A 9,767-nucleotide genomic window follows, 5' to 3' on the forward strand; every position below is an offset into this window, starting at 1 on the left:
CACCACCCCCATCCCAACCACTTCCACACCCTCTGAGGAGCCCGCGCCCCCGACAGCACCTGTCGTCGTCCTAGGAGGGGACCAGGAAACACCGGAACTGGAAGGGAACCGCATAAACGGGCAGGATTCGGATGGTTTCGTGCTGGCGAGGAAAACCTTTCGCCAGCCGAGGCTCCCGCCGGCCCGGGGAGTGGAACCCACCCCGAACAGGTTCCAAGCGGTGGCCGATGAGCCAGAGGCACCACAAGACACAACAACACAAACACAAAATCATGTCACCCACCACCTCCCTCCGATCGTCGCAGAGTTCTCTCAGAACTACGAGGAACTCTACGAAATGTTAAAAACAGCAATCGGGGGAGGCAATTTCAAGGCGAAACCTGCTGGTGGTGACAAAATAAAAATAACATTACTGACACTCGAGCATTACACCACAATAAAAACACTTCTCAACAGCAAAAACATACCCCATTACACTTTCCCCACAACAAAAACACGTAATAAAAACATAGTCATCAGGGACCTACCAAGACGAGTGGCCCCCCAGGCGATCAAAACAGACCTGACTGCCCAGGGGTACATCGTCAAGGCGGTCCAACAGATGGGAAACATTGGGAGCAAATGGCCCCTGTATCAGGTGACACTGCCGGACGTCCCACAAAACAAAAGGGACATTAAGATGATCCTGGCGGTCCCTGTGACCACTGAACCACTGCGCCGCAAAAACAAGACGGTGCAGTGCTTCAGATGTCAGGGCCTCAACCACATTGCGGCACACTGCTCCATGGCAGTGAGGTGCAGAAAATGCGCCGAGGCCCATGACACAAGAACTTGTAACGTAAAACACACGGACCCGCAAATAAGGTGCGCGCTGTGTGGCAAAAACCACACAGCGGGCTACCAAGGTTGCGAGGTCCATAAAAAACACACACAACAGGCAAAGGGCGCAAAGGCCGCCCCCCACACACGAAAAGGAAACACCACGAACCCATCCAGACACACAAGACACCAAAACATGACAACACACACAGACAAGGCCTGGGTAAAACCAAGGCCGGACACACCGAGGGCGACTTACGCGGAAGTGGTTTCTCCTCCGAAAAACCATGAAAGCGTGGCCCACTCATCGCAACACCAGACACTATCACAACAACAACACCGGGAAACACACAGCAACAACGACCAGGTCCTCCATGACGGAGGAAGCTCTAGGGAACCCCACACACACTCCCCCCCCATGGATCAGTTGTTAGGCGTGATGGTGCAGACCATGAACCTCGTCATGGAAATGATGAAGGAATTCAGGGAAGCCCAAAAGCAAAACACACAGATCCTCGTCGCCCTTCAGGCAACAGTCCAGCAGTCGCTCCCCTCTGCGACTTCCCCAGTAGTATCAACACCCCATCATGAATAGACGCCCGAATATTCAAGGCCTGACAATGTGCGTCTTTAACGCAGACGGCATTGTTAATCAAGAGGTCGAGTTCAGAGAACTCATGAAGGAGTTCTCCATCGACATATGCATGATGGGGGAAACCCACCTGAAACCGGGAGTAAAAGCGACAGTTCCCAACTACATTAGCTACCGTAAAGACAGGCCAACCCAAGGCGGAGGAGTGGCCATATACGTAAAAAGAGGGATCCCCCACCACCAGGTATTCTTACCAGCTACCAACAAAATCGAAGCAGTGGCAGTGGAAGTAACCACTGCCACTGGACCCCTAACAATTGTTGCAGTCTACCGACCCCCACATGACCAGATAGATGAGGGAGACATAGCTGCTCTAGGGCAAATTGAAGGCAAACTCGTAATAGGGGGAGACTTCAATGCCAAACACCCTGACTGGAATTCTAGAGTAACCTCCAGAGCAGGCGCCAAACTGCAACAACTAGCGCGCGCCCACCACTTCGAAACATGGGGTCCAGTCGAGCCCACACATTTTCCGAAAAACGGAAGCAGGCCCGATGTGTTAGACATAGCTCTCACTAGGAGGATCGCAGGATTTGTGACCGCAAGGACAATCAACAGAATGTCCTCCGACCACAACCCAGTGATTCTAGAAGTCGATGTGGGAGAATGGGTAGCACTCCCACGGTACCAGACGTCTTACAAACGAATAGACTGGGAGCGATACCAAGAAACTGTCGCCTCTGATATCGCTCGCGCTCCGCCACCTACTGCCGAAACAGTAGATCAAGCGCTACTAGACTTGACAGGCACCATCTTGCAGGCAGCGGAAGAGGCCACCCCACCACAAAGGGATGGCCCTCCACCGCAAATACAGCTCCCGGAACACTTACTAGCTCAAATCCGTCACAAGAACAGAGTGGCAAAAGAGTGGAAGATCACCAGAAATCAGGCCACCAGGAGGCTGCTCAATCGTCTACAGAGAGAACTGAAGGTAGCGCTCAATGAGCACAGAAACCAGCAATGGCAAAACCGCCTCACAGCTCTCAAAGTAGACGATCATACACTTTGGCAAGCAACCAAACAATTCACAAAAAGACGCGCTAGGATGCCGCCACTGCACGGCGAGCGGGGATTGGTCTACAGCAATGCTGAGAAGGCCAACGCCCTCGCCGACTCCTTCGAGAAGCAGTTCCAAACGGCAGAGCCCGAGGATGAAGAGCATGAAGAGGTAGTCAGTCGTCAACTGGCTGTCTTCCTCAATGCTGAGGAGGACCCAGAGGACGAACCCATACTTTTTGCCCCCGAGGACGTGGCAAGAGTAATCAGGTCCCTCCCTACAAAAAAGGCGCCAGGGCACGACAGTGTCACAAACCAGTTAGTCAAAAAACTCCCACCCACAGCGATCACACACCTCGCGAACGTCCTCAACGAGATTACTCGTTCCCGTGAGTTCCCAGCTTGCTGGAAACATGCGGAAGTGGTCGCGATACACAAACCAGGAAAAGACCCTCTATTCCCGCAGCACTACAGGCCGATTAGCCTCTTGCCAACACTCAGCAAGATCTATGAGCGCCTCCTGCTAAAACCCATGCAAGAACATATTACCAGAGAGCAAATTCTGCCGGATTTCCAATTTGGATTCCGGCAGAACCACTCTGCCCCACAACAGGTCATGAGAATGGTTGAAGCAGCCACAGAGGGCTTCAACCACAGAGGCTACTGCGGGATAGTGCTACTAGACGTAGCCAAAGCCTTTGATTCAGTATGGCATAGAGGGCTACTCTACAAGTTGTACTCACAAGGGTTTCCAGGGAGCATAGTTCAGCTAATCAAGAGCTACCTCACGAATAGGACTTCCACCAGAAGGCGCATTCGTGCTGGAGTGCCACAGGGATCGGTCCTGGGGCCCGTATTGTACAGCTTGTACACTGCGGACACTCCAACGGCCCCCCTGGTGCACACCGCGCAGTACGCCGATGACACAGCCTTTTACACGAGAAATGCGAACAAGGACCTGGTCATTCGTAGGCTACAAAGGGTTTTAGATGACACAGAAACCTGGGCCCGTCGCTGGCGCATCACCATCAACTCGGAAAAGACGCAGGCAATGCTGATTACCCGCAGGCTCGGAAGGCGCGAACCTCCTCAACGTCCCCCCCTCCACCTCCACCTAAATGGAACCCAACTCCCCTGGCGCAGAACCGCCAAGTACCTTGGCGTAACCTTGGACTCTCGTCTCACGTGGAAACCCCACATAGACGAGGTCCACAGGAAGGTCTGCGCCAGAATGTCCATCCTATACCCTATCCTGAACACAAACAGCTCCCTTCCCTGCCCAGTAGCACTGAACGTCTATCAGGCCCTGATCCGGCCAGTAATGGAGTATGCGTGCCCTGTCTGGGGATACGCGGCGAAGCAGCACCTGGACAAACTCCAGAGGCTGCAGAACCGCGCCCTCAGAAGGGCACTGCATCTACCTCTCGGTTTCCCCACAGACGACCTGCACGCCGCAGCCGATATCCCACTCCTGAGAGAGCGTTTCCAGGATCTGGCAAGGGCCTTCTATGAAGGTACTTCCAGATCCGGAAATGCACTCATCCACTCCCTTGGTCGGTATGACATGTCCCGTGACAAACACAAGCGCCCTATGACGATCTTCGACGATTAAGTCGAAGAGAAAAAATCCCAATACCCAATCCCTAATCCAGTTCCTTCCCATATATCACCAATCATCTCGCCTACCTCAGGCAAGTCCCAGATACACACACAACAATTCATCACATATCACAGACACCAAAAATACATAGAAAAATCACACACACATGTACACAGGGGAGTAAAAGCCAAAAGGCTATAAACTCCCCCTCACACTTCCCCAAAGAGGGGAAAGTATAAGATGAGTGCAGCAGGCTGCGCCGGCACTCGCTGAGTGGCAGTCAAGGGTTGAGCTTGCTCCTCTGACTCGCGCACTGTCAGTCATAGGCCCCCGCTTGTACGGGTGACACACCAGGGGAATCCACGGCTTTGCTTTTATTAAAGCATCGGCGGGACCCAGTCAAGGTCTGCAGTAAGGTCTTACGGCGGGCAGGATATTTTTGGAGACGCCCGACAGCAGAATTGTCGTGTTTCCTCTTCAACTGCGGGATGTCGAGCTCCAGTGGTGCTTTGGGGTCGAAGCGGTCAACCGCTGTCGACAAAAAGCGCGTCTTGTTGTTGCCGCGGGCCGCGTCGTCGGCCGTCTCGAGCGCCCCAGCTGCCGCAGAGCCAGGCTCTGCCCCCCCCAAGACTAGGGAAAATGTGGGCCAGGACCTGGGAGCCGGCCGCGGAACCGCAGAGAAGGTTTCCGCCGCCGCCGATCAGACCTCCGCGTCCACTATAGTAGTAGGGCCAGCAATGCAGCCGGGCTACCTAACGGTGTCAACGACGGCTGTAACTGGCACCCCCCTGGCAGCGCCCCCCCTCACCGCACCGGACGTGGCAAATAACACAGCAAGTAACGCCACCCTACACAAAACACCAACATCCTCATACATTGTCAGTACTTGCAATCCTACCCCTCCTAACCTCGTCCTAACTCCGCTCCTGCTTGCCCACGCCACCGGCACACTTCCCGAGTACCTTACGTCCATGAAGAATGGCAAGCAGATGCCCCGTCTGCCGACCAAAATCCTCCCCAAACCCACCCCCTCGTCTCAGTCCTCCACCCGTTCCAAATACCTTAAATCCCCCCCACACAAGTCCACCACAACAAAGCAGCGGCGTGTAAGGAAGGATAGGAAGGAGAAGTACTCCAAGGGGAAGAAGCAATCCACCACCCCCACCCTAACCACGTCCACACCCTCCGAGGAGCCTGCGCCCCCGACAGCACCTGTCGTCGTTCTGGGAGGGGACCAGGAAACACCGGAACTGGAAGGGAACCATGTAACTGGGCAGGATTCGGATGGTTTCGTGCTGGCGAAGAAAACGTTTCGCCAGCCGAGGCTTCCGCCAGCCCGGGGAGTGGAACCCACCCCAAACAGATTCCAGGTGATTGCTGAGGAGCCAGCGTTAACAGAAAACACAACGCAAACACAGAATCAAGTCGCCCACCACCTCCCCCCGATTGTCGCAGAGTTTCCTCAAAACTACGAGGAGCTCTTTGAGTTGCTCAAGACAGAAATCGGGGGAGGCAGTTTCCAGGCAAAACCCGCCGGTGGAGACAAAATTAAAATCACAGTACACACACTCGAACACTACAACACAGTCAAAGCACTGTTCAGCACAAGAAGCATACCCCACTACACCTTCCCAACAACAAAGACACGAAACAGAAACATAGTAATCAGAGACCTACCAAGACGAGTATCCCCCCAGGCAATCAAAACAGACTTGACTGCCCGGGGGTATGTCGTCAAGGTAGTACAGCAAATGGGCAGCATAAACAGTAAGTGGCCGCTGTACCAGGTAACACTCCCTGACGTACCTCAAAACAAGAGGGAGATCACGATGGTCCTGGCAGTCCCTGTCACCACGGAGCCGCTGCGCCGTAAAAACAAGACGGTGCAGTGCTTCAGGTGTCAGGGCCTGAACCACATCGCTGCGCACTGCAACATGCCAGTGAGATGCAGGAAGTGCGCTGAGGCCCACGACACCAGGACATGCACACTCCAGCACACGGACCCACAAATAAGGTGCGCGCTGTGTGGCAAAAACCACACAGCGGGTTACCAAGGTTGTGAGGTCCACAAAAGACACTCACAGCAGGCAAAGGGCGCAAAGGCCGCCCCCCACACACGCAAACAGAACACCACAAACCCAACCACTCACACAAGAAAACAAAATACAACAACACACACAGACAAGGCCTGGGTAAAACCAAGGCCGGACACACCGAGGGCGACATATGCGGAAGTGGTTTCTCCCCTGAGGAACCATGAAAGCGTGGCCCAATCACCACAACACCAGACACAACAAACAGAACAACACCGGGATATACACAGCACCAACGGCCAGGTCCACCACGACGGAGGAAGCTCTAGGGAACCCCACACACACTCCCCCCCCATGGATCAGTTGTTAGGCGTAATGGTGCAGACCATGAACCTCGTCATGGAAATGATGAAGGAATTCAGGGAAGCCCAGAAGCAGAACACACAGATCCTCGTTGCCCTCCAGGCAACAGTCCAGCAGTCGCTCCCCTCTGCGACTTCCTCAGTAGTTTCAAAACCCCATCATGGATAGACGACCAAACATCCATGGCCTGACAATGTGCGTCTTTAACGCAGACGGCATTGTTAACCAAGAGGTCGAGTTCAGAGAACTCATGAAGGAGTTCTCCATCGACATATGCATGATGGGCGAAACCCACTTAAAACCGGGAATAAAAGCGACAGTCCCCAACTATGTTACCTATCGCAAAGACAGGCCAACCCAAGGCGGAGGAGTGGCCATATACATAAAAAGAGGGATCCCCCACCACCAGGTATTCTTACCAGCTACCAATAAAATCGAAGCAGTGGCGGTGGAAGTAGCCACTGCCACTGGACCCCTAACAATCGTTGCAATCTACCGACCCCCACAAGACCAGATAGATGAGGGAGACATAGCTACTCTAGGGCAAATTGAAGGCAAACTCATAATAGGGGGCGACTTCAATGCCAAACATCCTGATTGGAATTCTAGAGTAACCTCCAGAGCAGGCGCCAGATTGCAACAACTAGCGCGCAACCACCACTTCGAAACCTGGGGTCCAGTCGAGCCCACACATTTTCCAAAAAATGGAAGCAGGCCCGACGTGTTGGACATAGCTCTCACTAGGAGGATTACGGGGTTTGTGACCGCGAGGACGATCAACAGAATGTCCTCCGACCACAACCCAGTGATCCTAGAGGTCGACGTGGGAGAATGGGTAGCACTCCCACGGTACCAGACGTCTTACAAACGTACAAACTGGGAGCGATACCGAGAAACTGTCGCCTCTGATATCGCTCGCGCCCCGCTACCTACTGCCGAAACAGTAGAACAAGCGCTACAAGACCTAACAAGCACCATCTTGCAGGCAGCGGAAGAAGCCACCCCTCCACAAAGGGATGGCCCGCCGCCGCAAATACAGCTCCCGGAACACTTGCTAGCTCAAATTCGACATAAGAACAGAGTGGCAAAAGAGTGGAAGATAACCAGAAACCAGGCCACAAGGAGGCTGCTCAATCGTCTACAGAGAGAATTGAAGGTAGCGCTCAATGAGCACAGAAACCAGCAATGGCAAAACCGCCTCTCAGCCCTCAAAGTAGACGATCACACACTTTGGCAAGCAACCAAACAATTCACAAGAAGACGCGCTAGGATGCCGCCACTGCATGGCGAGCGGGGTATGGCCTACAGCCATGCTGAAAAGGCCAACGCCCTCGCCGACACTTTCGAGAAGCAGTTCCAAGCGGCTGAACCCCAGGATGATGAGCATGAAAGAGTGGTCCGTCGTCAACTGGCTGTCTTCCTCAATGCTGAGGAGGACCCAGAAGACGAACCCACAGTTTTTGCCCCCGAAGACGTGGCAAAAGTAATTAGGTACCTCCCCTCCAAAAAGGCGCCAGGACATGACAATGTCACCAACCAGTTGGTCAAAAACCTCCCACCCACGGCGATCGAACACCTCGCGAACGTCTTCAACGAGATTACTCGTACCCGCGAGTTCCCAGCTTGCTGGAAACACGCGGAAGTGGTCGCAATACACAAACCAGGGAAAGACCCTCTGTTCCCGCAGCACTACAGGCCGATTAGCCTCTTGCCAACTCTCAGCAAGATCTACGAGCGCCTCCTGCTAAGACCCATACAAGAACACATCACCAGAGAGCAAATTCTGCCGGATTTCCAATTCGGATTCCGGCAGAACCACTCTGCCCCACAACAGATCATGAGAGTGGTTGAAGCAGCCACAGAGGGCTTCAACCACAGAGGCTACTGCGGGATAGTGCTACTTGACGTAGCCAAGGCCTTTGACTCAGTATGGCATAGAGGGCTACTCTACAAGTTGTACACCCAAGGGTTCCCCGGGAGTATAGTTAAACAGATTAAAAGCTATCTCTCGAACAGAACTTTCTCTGTCAAAGTAGAAACGTCCACCTCCACCAGAAGGCGTATTCGTGCTGGGGTGCCACAGGGATCGGTCCTGGGGCCCGTTTTGTACAGTCTGTACACTGCGGACACTCCAACGGCCCCCCTGGTGCACACTGCACAGTACGCTGACGATACAGCCTTCTACACAAGAAACGCGAACAAGGACCTGGTCATCCGTAGGCTACAAAGGGTTTTAGATGACACAGAAACTTGGGCCCGTCGCTGGCGAATCACCATCAATTCTGAAAAGACGCAGGCGATGCTGATCACCCGTAGGCTCGGAAGGCGCGAACCTCCTCAACGGCCCCCCCTCCACCTTCACCTAAACGGAACCCAACTCCCCTGGCGCAGAACCGCCAAGTACCTTGGCGTAACCTTGGACTCTCGTCTTACGTGGAAACCCCACATAGACGAGGTCCATAGGAAGGTCTGTGCCAGAATGTCCATCCTGTACCCAATCCTCAACTCATCCAGCTCCCTTTCCTGCTCAGTAGGAGTGAACGTGTACCAGGCCCTGATCCGGCCAGTCATGGAATACGCGTGCCCTGTCTGGGGATACGCGGCGAAGCAGCACCTGGACAAACTCCAGAGGCTGCAGAACCGCGCCCTCAGGAGGGCACTGCGTTTACCCCTTGGATTCCCTATCGACGATTTGCATGCCGCTGCGGAAATCCCACTACTGAGAGAGCGTTTTCAAGACCTGGCAAGGGCCTTCTATGAAGGTACTTCCAGGTCGGGAAATGCTCTCATCCACTCCCTAGGTCGGTATGACATGTCCCGCGATAAACACAATCGCCCCATGACGATCTTCGACGACTAAGTCGAAGAGAAAAATCCCAATACCCATTCCCAAATCCTACTCCTACCCAAAATGCTACAATTATCTCGCCAAACCTCAGGCAAGTACCAGACCCACACAGAACAAACATCACAAATCACAGACATCAAAAAAGTACAGAAATAATCACACACACAAGTACACAGGGGAGTAAAAGCCGAAAGGCTACAAACTCCCCCTCACACTTCCCCAAAGAGGGGAAAGTATTAGATGTAAGCAGCAGCAGCAGGCTGCGCCGGCACGCACTCCGCTGCTCGACTCGCTGCCGCTCGCACCGGTCGTTTTCGTTTCCGTTTCGTGTGCACCGTCGCTAGCCCATCGCCATGTCCGGACGCGGAAAGGGAGGCAAAGTCAAGGGCAAGTCAAAGTCCCGCTCAAGCAGGGCTGGGCTCCAGTTCCCGGTCGGCAGAATCCACCGCCTCCTGC

Source organism: Schistocerca americana, unplaced genomic scaffold, assembly GCF_021461395.2.
Source record: "Schistocerca americana isolate TAMUIC-IGC-003095 unplaced genomic scaffold, iqSchAmer2.1 HiC_scaffold_160, whole genome shotgun sequence".
Taxonomy (NCBI): domain Eukaryota; kingdom Metazoa; phylum Arthropoda; class Insecta; order Orthoptera; family Acrididae; genus Schistocerca; species Schistocerca americana.